Source organism: Triticum aestivum, chromosome 4A (assembly GCF_018294505.1).
Source record: "Triticum aestivum cultivar Chinese Spring chromosome 4A, IWGSC CS RefSeq v2.1, whole genome shotgun sequence".
In the NCBI taxonomy this organism is placed as follows: Eukaryota; Viridiplantae; Streptophyta; class Magnoliopsida; order Poales; family Poaceae; genus Triticum; species Triticum aestivum.
The window spans coordinates 446699837-446715057 of NC_057803.1; the positions used below are offsets into that span (position 1 = coordinate 446699837).

At 42.4% G+C, this 15221-nt stretch overlaps 1 long non-coding RNA gene across 3 annotated transcripts; it reads right to left on the bottom strand.

The window, feature by feature from the left end:
• Nucleotides 1–425: 425 nt before the first annotated feature.
• LOC123086276 (uncharacterized) lies at nucleotides 426–3837 on the bottom strand. 3 transcript variants are annotated; one of them, XR_006440776.1, is made up of 7 exons: nucleotides 3139–3568; nucleotides 2842–3033; nucleotides 2410–2492; nucleotides 1854–2046; nucleotides 1546–1576; nucleotides 1248–1456; nucleotides 426–479 (listed from the first exon to the last, which is right to left on the bottom strand). It is a non-coding gene; the product is annotated as an uncharacterized lncRNA (long non-coding RNA). The 3 variants fall into 3 exon arrangements; XR_006440774.1 differs by lacking the exon at nucleotides 426–479 and adding an exon at nucleotides 3581–3837 and having other exon boundaries at nucleotides 1430–1456; nucleotides 3139–3480; XR_006440775.1 differs by lacking the exon at nucleotides 426–479 and having other exon boundaries at nucleotides 1430–1456; nucleotides 2842–3027.
• Nucleotides 3838–15221: the final 11384 nt, after the last annotated feature.

Consider the following 15221-nt stretch of genomic DNA (forward strand, 5'->3'; position numbering starts at 1 on the left):
TTGAGATGAGGTGGTGCTGGTGAAGATGTTGATGGAGATTGACCCCCTCCCGATGAGAGGGTCGATGATGATGATTTCCCCCTCCTGGAGGGATGTTTCCCCGGAAGAACAACTCAGCGAGAGCCCTAGATTGGTTTCGCCAAGGTTCTGCCTCATGGCGGCGGTGTTTTGTCCCGAAAGCTTGCTTATCATTTTTTCCAGGCGTGAAAGACTCCATATAGCCAAAGATGGGCACCAAAGGCCTGCCAGGGGGCCCATGAGACAGGGGGCACGCCCAAGGGTTAGGGCACGCCCCCCGCCCTCGTGGATGGTGGGTGGCCCCCCTCCAGTCCTTTCTTCGCCCAATATTTTTTATATAATCCAAAACTGACTTTCGTGAAGTTTCAGGACTTTTGGAGTTGTGCATAATAGGTCTCTAATATTTGCTCCTTTTTCAACCCAGAATTCCAGCTCCCGGCATTCTCCCTCCTCGTGCAAACCTTGTAAAATAAGAGAGAATAGGCATAAGTATTGTGACATAATGTGTAATAACAGCCCATAATGCAATAAATATCGATATAAAAGCATGATGCAAAATGGACGTATCAACTCCCCCAAGCTTAGACCTCGCTTGTCCTCAAGCGGAAGTCGATATCGAAAAATATGTCCACATGTTTAGAGATAGAGGTGTCGATAAAATAAAATATGGACATGAAGGCATCATGATCATTCTTATAACAGTAAAACACACACACACTTAAACATGCCCGTGCATTGCAACGGGATAACAAAAAGCACCCGATCCCAACAAACAGGTCCACGCTCTTTATTTCAATGTGTCACCCCATCTATGTCACCACTTATCCTCCCCCGGTCGAGATCTCCTCTATGTTCACCACCTTATTTAAGTGTGATCATTCAATACGACATGGAAATACCCCTTTAGCAAAGAAAAATAGACAGGATGTCGCTTTATTTTATCGCATTGAAAAAGACTATCCATATCCTATGTACCTAACATTTCTAGGGGATTATGTGTCAGAAAGCATGGATATTTATTTCATTCCATATCAGTATACTAGTAAATTTGTCACACATACACTGTTTGTCGAACCAATTCCAATAATATCTATAGACATGCATATCTTTGGAAAGAAAAGGACCACACACACATACAAAGGAAGTGTCTCAAGGGCCAAACTGTTCTGGAAACTATCATAGCAGAAATCATATTTTTCTAAGTCTGGACTAAAAGGGGATGCACGCACACTTATCTTGGCTTGATCAGCTGAACAATCAGATCTTACTACTCGACATTGGTATTGTTTGATGCTTCCCATCGAACATCAAGCAATTTGTGATTCACCATTGCCCTAGGGACTCGACATCCCAGCTATCTTGCTCTGGCAGCTTACTGGTAGCAGACAAAAATACTTGAATGCCTGTTTTGGAAGTTGTTCCAAATTTGTACAGCTCCCTAGGTGGACTCATAGAAGGTTGAACAATGTTTTATTAATCAGTTATAGCATCCGTAAACTTCAAAGAAAATTCATAAACAAAATCTACCTCATTAGGTGCATCCTTTTATGATTCTTGGCTGTTAGGTGAACAAAGAGATAGTAAGAAACATATGAAACTGGCTTTTTAAACTTGCATTATTGCAGTATGCAAGAAATTGATGTCTGATGATATTGCCCCAAGTGGTCTAGAATAACTTGATAACCTAACAATGCACTAAGTGATTATGTAGAGAATTATAAATTCACCAAATTCTTAATTCAGTATTTTAATCAAACAACATTTGTTAATTTGGAACTATTTGATATTGTTGATTGTGCGTAAGTCTATTTAGTTAGAGAAGGTTCAGCAAATACCTGTTATTACCTTGACAGTGCCCACAGCTTGACAGAGTTAATATTTTGGGCAAGAAATCTCTGTTATAAATGGTCCAAATTTATCTATATGTATTATGTATATCTCCAACAATAGAAAAAACATTTTGGTCCTCTTCCTCTCTAGCAAATCTTCGTCGGTGATAGGGATATACCAATGACCTTTCTTTGATTTCTGAGTTTCAGAGGTAGAGGGTGGAACAATTAGAAAGTCAATAAAGGGCTAGATGAATCTGATTGAAAAACTAAAAACAACAGAATATCTTGTTGTGCATAAATCATCAATTATATGCCCAATTAGTACTGTCCAGTTAAAAGTCGAAGCTAGAATTATAGATCTTACAACTGTACTTCCAAAAAGAACAATTCAATGTCAGACTTTTATCATTGCTAAATGTCAGGATCTCATATCATACAATCATAATCCTCCTAGATTAGGATTATACCAAATTAGTGAACGAATAAAATAACTACAATTTGGAGCTTCAACTAAAGCAAACGGTTAACTTAATTTTCTAGTCGATGACCATGTTGGTACCTGAAGAATTACCCTCCCCCTACTGTTAGTTTAGCACTTTGGTCCCAAGTTCTTGGCGCAGCATCTGATCCCAAATCTCCAACCTGGTAGCCAATTCTGGTCAACAAATAGTAGCATGGAATACTTTTACAACTAACTTAGAATCAGACAAGAAGACATGCTTGCCATGTTGGCGTATATGACACTGGAACCACCCATGCAACCATTATCTAGATGTGTGTCTTTCGGTTCAAAACTGTGAATTTCAGAGATGCGCTTCTCTGAAAGCATAAAGATTCCATATCAGACTCAGCACCTGGCTCAACAGATTATACAGTTCGGTGCAAATATTTATAGTGCTTTCATGTGCAAATTCAAGTGAGAGTAGTATATTGGTAATCCATATTTCAGAAGGAAACAGGAAAACGGAAGTGTGATTTTACAGGTGAATACCTTATCCTCCACCTCGTGGATAAAACAGTCGTCGTCAGATGCGTGGTGAAGTGGTGGCCACCGTGCGATCAATGCAAACAGAAACAAGCACACCACTTCCCATCATATTTGGAGGTAAATATACAGTAGTGCTCTCCGGCATTCATCCTTTGTTCTGTGTTTTCTTTTCACTTCTTCTTTGCCATTCTAGTTCTTGTCAGGCGACATGAAAAATCGACGAAGGGAAAAACAAAACAAAGTAAGAAAAGGGGCAACAAATGCCATGGCATGAGCTGTGAGCAAAACAACTCATCTCACCGAATTTTTATAGCTTGGTCGAGTTTTCACTTGGCCCCCCTTTTCACCACATGCCGACATCATCATTGGCTGCACGGCGGTGTCGGTGGCGGCGGCGCGGCCACAGAAGGCACCCCGGCGGACGGCACTGCCACCGCAGATGATGAAGTGGGCCACCGACCGTGTGCTGGACGCTGGCACGCGGTTCTCCTCTCACAGGAACTCCCTGGAGCACGCCCGCTCCATCTCCTGCTCGTAGTCATGCACCAACATGTCCGTCGAGGCACCCTCCTCGTTCCGAGCCCGCGCCAGCACGCCCGCGGTGTAACCGCTGACATCCGACCCGGCGACGACGCCGCGTACCTGCCATCATCAAAACCGAACGAGATTAAAGAAGCTGCTTCTTTCGCTCGAGCGAGAAATCTAATTCCCCCAAAACTAAAATTGGATCTTGGATGCCCACCCACGCGGGCTGTCGACGAGGATGACATCCCAGGCGACATCGTAGAGTGGTTGCAGGCCCGACCCTGAGGGGGGGCAGGGGGGGCGGCCGCCCCGGGCCCCCAAAATTCAGGGGCCCCTCCCCAGGGTATGTACACACATGCCATGGCCCAGGGAGGTAGTGCATGGACGCATGCAAACTAGCGAACTGCCAGCGATTCTTCCTCTATTCAAAAAAGGAAACGTAGCGCTATTCTTCCATTCCATCACGTAGCAATCCCATATCCTACGCCGTCCTTTCCGTCATAAATAACAAGCCGTCCTGCTTATTTCCCCTAATTTCCTTCCTAATCCCGGTCGCCGGTTCGCCGATGACGAGACGCTAATCAGAATACTTAGTACGCGCTGCCGCTTTCCTCTCCGCCTTCAGGCGCTGGACATGCACACACACATGGCAGATTCGCCGGCCTAATTTCAGACGAGTCAATATCGCGTCATTGGGTCATCGCTCAACAACACCCTAGCACCAAAGCCGATCCGATCATCCAAGGTATATTATACTATATTAGTATTCTCTGATCCCTACTCCATATACGTTTAGTACTGATCAAGTAATTTATCCATCACATACATGGGGCATAGCTTGCATCGATCAACCTTTGATGTCATTATTTGTTTATTTTTTCCAGCACAATTAAAAAAGATATAATAGGTGGATGATGCAATCACAGAAGCGTTCTTGATACAAAAAATCAAGAGAAATACTGATGCATCGCTGAACCCAAATGGCAAATTGCCGATTATTGTTGTGGAGAAGATGAACAAATTGATGGGAATTCCATATCTGATCAAGGGGGAAATGTTAACATCAACCTCCATGATAAAAATGTAAGTTGTTTTGAGAGTACAGTCATTTCAATAGGTTCACATTGGGGGGGGGGCACACTCTGGTAGCATCGATGATCATCCAGTTTTGCATTTTTCTGAACTAAAAATTATTAATTGACTTTGCCAAATGGTGTAATGTCTTCTATGAGGATTTTTGAGTATGTCAAGGAAGTCGATTTTTATCCCGATGCCTCAATTAATTATCATCTTGTTTGCAATGCATGTAACTATCACATTAGTTGAAATAAGTTTTTCTGAGTTAAGAGTATTGAATAGTTATTTGAAATCAACAATGACTCAGGAGAGTTTAAATGGTTTGACAACAAGATGCATCGAGCGGAAATTATCGGATAAGATTGACATGTACAACTATTTTTTTAAGTGACTTTGCATCAAAGAATGTTATTTTTAAACGGTAGCATGTACAATTATTTCATATGTATATTTTTTGATGAATTTAAATGATTATTGGTAACATTTCATATATTCATAATTACCACTATATTGTCTATAATAAGGGCCCCAAGTTTTGGTTTCGCCCCGGGCCCCCAAAATCTCAGGACCGGCCCTGAGTGGTTGGGGAGGTCGTTGATGGTGAGGCGGTAGGCGGAGAAGAGCAAGTTCTGGACGGGGCGTCACTCGGCGGCGTGGGCGGCGCACGCGGCCTCGAGGAGGTCCGGGAACCCGCGGACCATGGTGGTGTAGGCCACGTATTAGGCCTCCAGCCCCGGATGCGAACACGTACCCCAGCAGATCCAGCTCCACCTCCCCGCTGCGCGGCCGCATCTTCCGAGCGCCGCGTTGCCTCCACGCCTCGCCGCCGCCACCGCCGCCTGATCCCTGCAAGAAAAACGTCACCTCAAATTAGCCACTAAAAAGGATAGCGGGTTGAATACTCAAAAGTGTAAGGTACTTTTTATAAAAACAAAATGTTTTCTCAGGTATCCACTTACGTAGGGACGGCGGGTTAATTCCTGAAAAGCACAGGGACCTATTTGTAAAAATAGCCGCGACGGTGAACCCGACAAAGCCAATCCATGCTTTATTATTAGGGAGAGATTGTCATATGATTTTTTATGCTAAAGTAACAATTCATTCACAATTTCAAGTATGAATCAGAAACTTCATTGAAAACTAACAAACCATAATCTCAGTCATTGAAGCAATTGCAATTTATCATATCATCGGAAAGAGTCAATATAAGAGCTTTTCAGCAAGTCCACATATTCAACTATCATTTAGTCTTCCACAATTGCTAACACTCATGCAATACTTATGGGTATGAAGTTTAATTCGGACACAGAGAAAGATAGGGGCTTATAATTTTGCCTCCCAATCTTTTACCTTAAGGGTAATGTCAACAATAATAGTTTATGAAAACCCATGTCCAATTAGCTATATATATCAGGATCTTTCCAACACACAGTGCTTGCCAAAGGATAAAATGTAAAAAGGGAAGGTGAAGATCACCATGACTCTTGTATAAAGTGTAGGACAAAAATAAAAAATAGTCCCTTCGTAGAGGGAAGCAGAGGTTGTTATGTGCTTTTATGGTTGGATGCACGAAATCTTAATGCAAAAGAACATCACTTTATATTGCCACTTGTGATATGGACCTTTATTATGCAGTCCGTCGCTTTTTTAATCCACATCACAAGATCGTATAAAGCTTATTTTCTCCACACTAATAAATCATACATATTTAGAGAGCAATTTTTATTGCTTGCAACAATGACAACTTACTTGAAGGTTCTTACTCAATCTATAAGTAGATATGGTGGACTTTCATGGCAAAACTGGGTTTAAGGATAATTGGAAGCACAAGTAGTATCTCTACTTGGTGCCAAGAATTTGTCTAGCATGAGGGGTAAAGGTAATGTCAACACGTTGGATGATCCATGACAATATAATTTATTTCAGATGTAAGAAAGCATAACCCATTACGTTGTCTTCCTTGTCCAACATCAACTTTTTAGCATGTCATATTTTAATGAGTGCTCACAATCATAAAAGATGTCCAAGATAGTATATTTATATGTGAAAACTTCTCTTTCTTTATTACTTCTTATTAATTGCAACAATGACCAAAACTATGTTTGTCAACTCTCAACAACTTTTATTCATAATACTCTTTATATGTGAAGTCATTACTCTCCATAAGATCGATATGATATTTTTATTTCTTTTTATTCTTTCTCTTTTTACTCAAGATCATAGCAAGACAACCAAGCCCTTGCTCAAAACTAATCTTTATTATATATAGCTCACAGACTCGATTACATAGAAGGATCATAAAGCAAAACTCCAAACTAGATCATACTAAAACTTTATTCTACTAGATCAAGATATAACCAAAAGGATCGAACTAAGAAAAACGGTAAAGATAAAAGTGTGATGGTGATACGATACCGGGGCACTCCCCCAAGCTTGGCAGTTGCCAAGGGGAGTGCCCATACCCAATACTCAATTCTCCTTTGGTGGTAGTGATGATGGAGTTGTTGATCATGTAGGCTTGTCGTCCAACATCGAGCGTAGGAGGTGCTCCAACTTACGAACAATGCCCTTGAGTGCGGTGATATGCTCTTGCACCTGAACTATTTTAATCATCTTGAAAGCTTCAATTTCATTAGGGGTAAGAAGGTTGTAATGAGGTTGAAGGATGTCTTCTTCTTCTGCTGCCGAAGCTTGATCCTTCGTGGTCTTCTTGATCCCATCATCCTTGTTGATCTACCTAGGTTCTTCTCTATTCAGCTCTGTCTTCATTAGCCAAGCATCGTCGCCCTCATCGTTGGAGGAGCGGTACGACATGATGCATGGCCTTGACAACTCTGGTAGAAAATAGCTCGAAACAAAAACAGAGGATAATTGCGTGGTACAGTGGTCAAAACCTTCGGGAGATTATATAACGAATTTTTACCAACCAAAAGAAGTATCATGCAAGAAAATGGAGTCCGGAGGGCACACGATGTGCCCTCGAGGCAGGGGGAGAGCCCTCCACCCTCGTGGATGCCTCGTGTCCTTTCCGGGCTGCTTCTTATTTTCCTATTTTGTTAAATATTCTAAGACGGAGAAAAATTGTTATTAGAACTGTTTTGGAGTCGGTTTACTTACCGTACCACATACCTCTTCCTTTTCGAAGGCTGAAACATTCTGGAAGGTGTCCCTTATACACTCCTCCGGGGTTACGGTTTCAATAACATTAGTTTCAACATTTATAGGATTACCTGAGATATAATGTTTGATTCTTTGACCGTTCACCCCCCTCGGATTTGTGCCTCCGAAGTTGTTGATTTTTATGGCACCGGAATGTTAGACCTCCTCGATAACGTAAGGACCTTCCCATTTAGAGAGGAGTTTTCCTGCAAAAAATCTTAAACGAGAGTTGTATAACAATACATAATCACCTACATTAAACTCAGGTTTTTGTATCCTTTTGTCATGCCATCTTTTAACTTTTTCTTTAAAAAGTTTGGCATTCTCATAGGCCTGGGTTCTCCATTCATCAAGTGAGCTAATGTCAAATAGTCTCTTGATACGTCCATTTTGCATCATGCTTCTATATCGATATTTATAGCATTATGGGCTATTATTACATATTATGTCACAATACTTATGCCTATTCTCTCTTATTTTACAAGGTTTACATAAAGAGGGAGAATGCCGGCAGCTGGGATTCTGGGCTGGAAAAGGAGCAAATATTAGAGACCTATTCTGCACAACTCCAAAAGTCCTGAAACTTCACGGAAGATGTTTTCCAAATGTATTAAAAATACTGAGAGCAAGAACTTCACCAGGGGGCCACACCCTTCCCACGAGGGTGGGGGCACGCCCTACCCCCCAGGGCGCGCCCCCTACCACGTGGGCCCCCTGGTGGCCCTCCGGTGGCCATCTTCTGATATATCGAGTCTTTCGATGGGAAAAAAATCATAAGCCATGTTCTCGGACGAAACTCCACCGCCACGAGGCGGAACCTTGGCGGAACCAATCTAGGGCTCTGGCGGAGCTGTTCTGCCAGGGAAACTTCCCTCCCAGAGGGGGAAATCATCGCATCATCATCACCATCAATGTTCCTCTCATCGGGAGAGGGCAATCTCCATCAACATCTTCATCAGCACCATCTCCTCTCAAAACCCTAGTTCATCTCTTGTATCCAATTCTTGTCTCCAAGTCCGGGATTAGTGCTAGTAGGTTGCTAGTAGTGTTAATTACTCCTGGTAGTTGATGCTAGTTGGTTTAATTGGTGGAAGATCATATGTTTAGATCCTATATGCATATCAATACCCCTCTGATTATGAACATGTTTATGCTTTGTGAGTAGTTACTTTTGTTCCTGAGGACATGGGAGAAGTCTTGCTATTAGTAGTCATGTGAATTTGTTATTCGTTCGATATTTTGATGAGATGTATGTTGTCTCTCCTCTAGTGGTGTTATGTGAACGTCGACTACCTGACACTTCACCATTATTTCGGCCTAGAGGAAGGCATTGGGAATTAATAAGTAGATGATGGGTTGCTAGAGTGACAGAAGTTTAAACCCTAGTTTATGCGTTGCTCCGTAAGGGGCTGATTTGGATCCATATGTTTCATGCTATGGTTAGGTTTACCTTAATACTTTTGTTGTATTTACGGATGCTTGCAATAGAGGTTAATCATAAGTGGGATGCTTGTCCAAGTAAGGGCAGCACCCAAGCTCCGGTCCACCCACATACCAAATTATCAAAGTACCGAACGCTAATCATATGAACGTGATGAAAACTAGCTTGACGACATTCCCATGTGTCCTCGGGAGCGCTTAACATCATATAAGAGTTTGTCCAGGCTTGTCCTTTGCTACAAAAAGGATTGGGCCACCTTGCTGCACCTTATTTACTTTTGTTACTTGTTGCTCGTTACAAATTATCTTATCACAAAACTATTTGTTTCCACTTATTTCAGTACTTGAGGATACCTTGTTGGAAACCGCTTATCATTTCCTTCTGCTCCTTGTTGGGTTCGACACTCTTACTTATCGAAAGGACTACGATAGATCCCCTATACTTGTGGGTCATCAAGACTCTTTTCTAGCGCCGTTGCCGGGGAGTGAAGCGCCTTTGGTAGGTGGAATTTGGTAAGGAAAAATTTATATAGTGTGCTAAAATTTATTGTCACTTGTTACCATGGAAAGTAATCCTCCGAGGGGCTTGTTCGGGGTATCTTCACCCTGACCAGTAGAGCAAAGAGTTGCTCCTCAACCTACTGGACCTACTGAAAATGAATGTGAAAATGAAAATGCTTGCTTTGAAGTTCCTTCGGGTATGATAGAAAAACTGCTAGCTAATCCTTTTTTAGGAGATGGAACAAAACATCCTGATGAACATTTGATATATATGGATGAAGTTTGTGGATTATTTAAGCTTGCAGGTGTACCCGGAGATGTTGTTAAGAAGAAGGTCTTCCCCTTATCTTTGAGGGGAGATGCATCGACATGGTATAGGCTATGTGATGATATGAGGTCTTGGAATTACAAACGATTGACACTACAAAAAAATACACTTCCATGATGATACGTGTTTGTCACAGTAGGTCGCATTTTTTGTCATGCATGTACATCCATGACAAATTTATGACAGAATCAAGATAGTCATACTTGTGCTGTCGTAGAAGTGTTCCATGACATTACCAAAATTATCATCACGAAAGTGTCCACTTCCATGACGATAAATCACGCGTCACGGAAGTGCTTTCGTCAAGGATGACCGACACGTGGCATCCACCATAACGGAACACCGTTAAGCTATCGAGTCGGGTTTTGGATCCGATAACTCGTTAATAGCCCCGACCAATGGGGATTTTCCACGTGTAAAATCATCATTGGCTGGAGGAGACACATGTCAGGTCCACGTTGGCAAAGGTGTCACTCATCCAATGGGCGAGATGTGCTTATGATATGTTGACATGTGGACCGGCCCATCAAGTTTAAATGGGCCGGCCCAACTGAAGGCCCACAAGATTTTGCGGACCATAATGGGCCGACCCAGCTAAAGGCCCACAAGGTTTTGCGGACCATAATTGGCTGGCCCAGCTAAAGGCCCACAAGATTTTGTGAGCCATAATGGGCTGGCCCAGGTAAAGGCCCACAAGATTTTTGTGTGCCATAATGGGCCGGCCCAGTTAAAGGCCCACAAGATTTTTGCGGATCATAATGGGCTGGCCCAGCTAAAGGCCCATGAGATTTCACCGACATTAATGGGCCGGCCCAGCTGTAGGCCCACAATATTTTGAGGACCCTAGTAGGCCGGCCCATTAACTGTCTGCCATGTTTTGGGCCAAATGCCGGCCCACATTTGATCCGGTCCATTAATGGCCTGCCACGCTCCGGGCCTAATAGTGGCCCATATGAGATCCGGCCCATTAAAAGCCTACCACGTTTTGGGCCAAATTACGGCCCAGATCAGGTCCGGCCCTTTAAGAGGCTTTGGGCTCAATTATGGCCCATATCAGATTCGGCCCGTCAACTGGACATTATGCTTTAGGGCCCACTTGCTAAAGGCCCACTTAGTAATTCGACCTGATATTAGTTTTGGCCTGTTAAGGGACCGTTTAACATTTCGGCCCTATATTAATTTCGGCCTGTTAAAAGCCCGTCATATAGTTGGGCCTAACTACGACCCGGTTTGCATCCAACTTGCTCGCAGCCGATATCTGATTGGGCCAAACAAGGACCGAGACAATTTTGGCCTGTTAAAAGCCCGTGATTTGATTCGCACAATCATGGGCCGGGGTTCATTTCGGGCTGCTGTCGGCCCGTGAGCTGTTCGGCACGTTTCAGGCCCAACCTACATCGTGATTGCATGACGGCCTGATTATGTACCGTATATTTTATGGTTTGGCCGGTTTACTGCGAAGACAGGATATATACAGTAAAATAACTGCAGCATCGTGAATAAGAAAAAACCTAGACTATACAATAAAGAAATTATGGCATATTACATCCACTGGGCATCAAAGTTCGCCACTATGATAATAAAGCATAAGCAGACAGCAGATTACATACACGGGGCATCAAAGATCGCCACTAGTGCAAATAAACACGCCGACAAAATAATATACAAAACCGACAGCACTTCAATAGAGTTCAAGAAAGGCTAGCCCTGCTGGGGAGCTGCAGCGCAAGCAGCTGAGCAAGATGACGAGACTGCGCTTGTTCAACACTTATATCTTCCTCACTCTAAAAGATAAACAAGCAGGCAGATAACATGTTTTGCACATAAAAGTATCAGTGCTGACAATTCATCACATTTCTTACTGATGAATAAAGTGACACAGTTTAAAATTGCATTAACACAATATGGTATTGTTCAGGTCAAGGCATGGCAGGAAATGACATTGTGAAGGAGTTGGCAGCTTCACGACACCACTGGATTACAGATCAAGAACTCATAAGTATCAATGGTTAGTGTGCTGTCAATTTATACCATTTCAGATTGGCAAATAAAGAGACGGTTTAAATAGTAGTAGAATGATATGACATTGTTCATAGTTAAGACATTGCAGAATATGACATTGTGCTGTAGTGGGTAGGTTCACCACACCACTGGATTACGGATGAAGAACAGAAGCATACATGCAGTGCAAAAGAAGATCACTTGCTTTGTATAGTTTAATTTACATGGTATGAAGAAGGAACTTGGTTGTACAACTGAAAACTTAAATTAAGGAAGGACAAACTTTTGTTTATGAACTACATAATAAACTTTAAACAAGAAATTTGATGCAAACACCAAAAATAAACAGCTGTTGCAGTCATGCCTAACCAAATATATACAACAAAGTTTGAAGGCTTGAGATGGACAAACTTACATTATTGGTGAAGACAGGCTCTATAAAGGCCTTGTCCATGCTGATGGGGGGGGGGGCAATTCAAGAAGTTTACCACCGAATCTTCTTCAAAAGCATTGCCTTTATTCTACATTTTGTTAAGAGTAAATATAGATGTGATAATATACGAAAAATGGAGAATATTTAAGATAAGATGGAGAGTGATGCTACATAACCAAGTAGCTATAAATGTAAGTGCAGCAATACATGCAAAAGGTACATCCAAGAGCAATGCACATCTAAACTTCTTCAGTACCAACCTTATGGTAAGAGTAAATATAGATCTGTTGTGTAGAAAATGGAGGGCAAAGGAAAATAAGCTGCAGAGTGATGGTACATGAACAACTACCTGTCATTATAAGTACACTGATAAAGGACATCATGTACTTACAAGAACAATGCAGAGCTAAAAAGATATTGGCATTGGATATATTCTACACTAATGTAACCATTCATACAGATCAGATAATTTGGAGCGAACAATTGATAAGCAAGCTATCATGCATACTGCTGTCACATAATGAACCAGGTATGTATGCAAGTACAGTGATACAGGACAACAAGTACTAACAAGAGCAAAGCAGCGGGAAGCATATTGGCGATATCCTGTCATTCTTGTCAAACCGGAATTCTTCTTCGAGCAGATTTCCTGCAAAAAAGATCCATAAGGCACATGCGGAAAAGTAGAAGTTCAAATTATCATATGATTTCATAGATAATACCTCATCCTGGGAATGAGACCTGTGCATAACAAGGTTTTTCCATTCAATGTCTTCTAACTTTAGCACATGAGACTTCACCGGAAATTCATTTATAGACTTGCCATCAAAGTGTGATTTCCTCAGGTAACACCGATACTGCTGCAATGCTTCCTTGAAAAGCACAAGCAAGCTTTGCTCGTCATGACTATCCAGATTGACCCTAGCCTAGTTACAACAATGTAATGTAAATCATTGATGTGTTCAATTAGCAGAAAACAGGAAAATAATAACCATGAATAATAGCACTTACACGTAAGTTGGACAGGAAGATGTGAAAATGGTGTTTGTCTTCACAATAATCTTCCCATGATGGGAATATATGCACGTAGTCCCTAACAACATTGAAAGCATTGTCTTTTAAACTAGAAATAAATGGAATGGGGTTCCAATCTGCAGGAATTGGTCGTCTCTGCAGTTGGGATAGGTCTTCAACCGGTGGACTTGCTGTACTTTTTGCTGGAGTGGGATTTTTCTGTGTTACAGCTGGTGCTATGGCAAATGAAATCGGTATACCTTTTGCTGGAGTGAAGGTCCTGTGTGGTGGGGCTAGTGGTGTGGCCAGTGAAGTATGGGTATAGTATGCTGGAGTCGGTCCTACATTTTGTGTCATTGGTTGTACAGCCAATATAAGTGGGGTGCTGTCTGATTTCTCCGGCACCACCATGTTTTTCAAGGACTTTGCTGGTGCTCCTTCGGGTTCGGCAATCACCCTCTTCCTTTTTGATGTCTGATGCACAAGAACAACATTTGAGTGGAAAAACATGGTATGATGACAGATGGAACATGTATTGATAATGGATGGGCATGGCATCTCGACATATATAATGAGTAAACTAAGCAGATGGCGGTGCAACAAAGTAGAAGAAATGCAAGACAACATATGCAAGATACCCGCAATCAATAAAACATTGCCAAATTGGAACAGGCACCTTGATGGGTGAACAGGACAGGCCATCTGCTTTTGACTCCTCAAGGTTAGAATAGTCATTAGGATCATATTCTGAACAAGAATCAATAGGTGGGGAGCGTATGAGTTTCATTGCATCCAGAATGGCACTCAATGCCTTGGTGCCAATTTTGTAAGTCATTGCAGTGTTTAGCTTCAAGAGTGGACTGCTGCTAGTTCGACACAAAGCAGCTACACAGATCATAGTGTAGATATAACGGGAAAACCTTAAGCATCAGAGTAAAATCAGCAAAGTGGAACTTGCTGGAATATATGTGCTAGTATTGCCGGTACGGCTAGAAAGGCTTCGGATACCAGCTCTCTTCAAGTGAAGGTGCGGTACTGTTAATATCAGTGTAACTCTCAAAGGCGACACAGCTCCCCGCATTTCCTTGCTATTCTAATAGAATTCAAGTGGGCAGGCCACTACAAATCCTATTCCTATGTTTACAAGATCCTACAAGTCAAGGAGGCTCAAAGTGTCCATCACAACCGACCGTATAGACCTCTACACTGCAAATGTCCCTGCTCATCTTCAGTACAAGGAACATACTGTACTACTATCATACTCCCTCCGTTCCAAAATATAAGTCTTGGTAGAGATTTCCACTATGGATCACATGCAGATGTATCCAGATACATTTTAGAGTGTAGATTCACTCATTTTGCTCCATATGTAGTCCATGGTGGAATCTATACAAAGACTTGTATTTTGGAACGGAGAGAGTACATATTAAAGAAGAACGGAAGAGGAACATGGTAAAGAAGAGCAAGCAGATTTTGGATAATAAAATGTTGGTTGCGCGGTGCCCACACATGATGAACCAGAGCGCATTAAGAATGCAACTCCCAGCTGTCTCTCGACCATTTCAGGCGGTTGGATTGTTGGGGAACGTAGTAATTTCAAAAAATTTCTACGCACACGCAAGATCATGGTGATGCATAGCAACGAGAGGGGAGAGTGTTGTCCACGTACCCTCGTAGACCGAAAGCGGAAGCGTTAGCACAACGCGGTTGATGTGGTCGTACGTCTTCACGATCCGACCGATCCAAGTACCGAACGCACGGCATCTCTGAGTTCAGCACACGTTCAGCTCGATGAGGTCCCGTGAACTCCGATCCAGCAGAGCTTCACGGGAGAGTTCCGTCAGCACAACGGCGTGGTGACGGTGATGATGTTGCTACCGACGCAGGGCTTCGCCTAAGCACCGC